At 29.2% G+C, this 1,626-nt stretch overlaps 1 pseudogene; it reads right to left on the bottom strand.

Annotated features, from left to right (window-relative positions):
- Positions 1–320: 320 nt before the first annotated feature.
- Positions 321–1,626, bottom strand: part of LOC136832911 (hornerin-like) — a 19,871-nt pseudogene continuing 18,565 nt past the window's right edge.

Here is a 1,626-nt window from a genome sequence, read left to right as displayed (position 1 = left end):
AAAGTAGATTCTTCTAATAGTTTAAATGTTTTTTTAGGTTCAAAAGGAAATAGGACATCAGTTTTACTATGCGTACTTAAATTTTATTATGTATAAAGGTCTAGTCACCATAAAAGATTTTATCAACATGCGAGCACACTAATACAAGAGAGATATATATATTATATATATATATATATATATATATATATATATATATATATATATATATATATATATATATATATATATATATATATATATATATATATATATATATATATATATATATATATATATATATATATATATATATACAGTATATATATTATATACTTACAGTGAATTGATACTGAAGAACAATTAAACTTTGATTTTTGTTTTAAGCTTATTCACAAGTCCATACTTAGTAGCAGGAGATAATTCTAAGCATTACATAAAAATAAGGAACAAGAGAAAATCATAGGCATTACATAAAAATCTTAATTCCTAAAGAAGTCTTTCATTGACTAGGGCAGACGTACCTAGTGCATGGTTGGATGTGAGAAAAGATTTAATAAACCATTTATATTTCATATTGTGCTTCAGTCATCATTTATTTTACGTTGCTTCAGTGTTGATAAATTACTTCCTTAATATACATTTTCCATGTATGCTGCTGAACACTGCTTTATCAGGACACTTGAGCATGAATGCATTTCCATGACTACAAAGGTAGTAAGATGCTACATCACCCTCCAGGGCAAATACACCTTTCAAATAACTGCAGTCTTCAGCTGTAAAGAAAATTAGTCTTGTTAAGAATTTTTAAGAGTAACTGGTATTTAACAAAACTTAATTGGCTTCAACCCTAAAAATAGTGAAATATGTGTTATAAATTTGTTAAAATGAATGTATCAGTAGATTTCCAACACTGACAAGATCTTTCTTATCTTGTTCTTCATGTAAATGCAGATTTTTATCCTACGTTTTTTGTACATTATAGAATATAGTACAGTATATATAAATATATATATATAAACAGAATATGTTTACATGAATGAGAGTAAAATGGAGTAAGATAACTTACGTTTAATGAAGTGGTTTTCTTTGGCAACTTGACTTTTAAATGTCCTTTTTCTCCTTTCTGAACACCCAACATTCTCTGGATAATCACATGAGTGTGTTTCATCATTAAAGTGGAGGCCACCCAAACACTCTTTTTTTATTGGTATCCCATCAGCGTTACCTGCAAGGGTAGCAGTACGGATCACCATTTTGTGTCAACTACAGTCAAGAGCATCATGCTAGATTAAAACATAAATATTTATTGGCAGATAATCACCAGTCATTTTTTTTACAATAGTTTGGGTCCCTGTGACTGAGGCATTGACTGGTTGAATGCCCAAGTCGTTGGGATCTTAGAAACTGAGAACCTCTGAAGCTTGTGGTAAAGATGGCAGTTACATCCTTACCAGAATTTATTGAGAGGATTTTGTTTCTCAGCTAGTGGATTTTTAGATTTCTTTCAGAAGCAAGCTGAATTATACAAAAGTAGCTTATACAGTACTTTTAATTACTTATTTTTTTCAGTGGCTTTACAGTTATACTGTAATGTTTTGATTAAGTCTTGAGTAAATCTTAGGCCTGTGTCTAGCTTTGATATGA

Source organism: Macrobrachium rosenbergii, chromosome 50, assembly GCF_040412425.1.
Source record: "Macrobrachium rosenbergii isolate ZJJX-2024 chromosome 50, ASM4041242v1, whole genome shotgun sequence".
Taxonomy (NCBI): domain Eukaryota; kingdom Metazoa; phylum Arthropoda; class Malacostraca; order Decapoda; family Palaemonidae; genus Macrobrachium; species Macrobrachium rosenbergii.
Note: the sequence above shows the minus strand (reverse complement) of the source record. Positions and strands in the feature narration are given on the sequence as shown.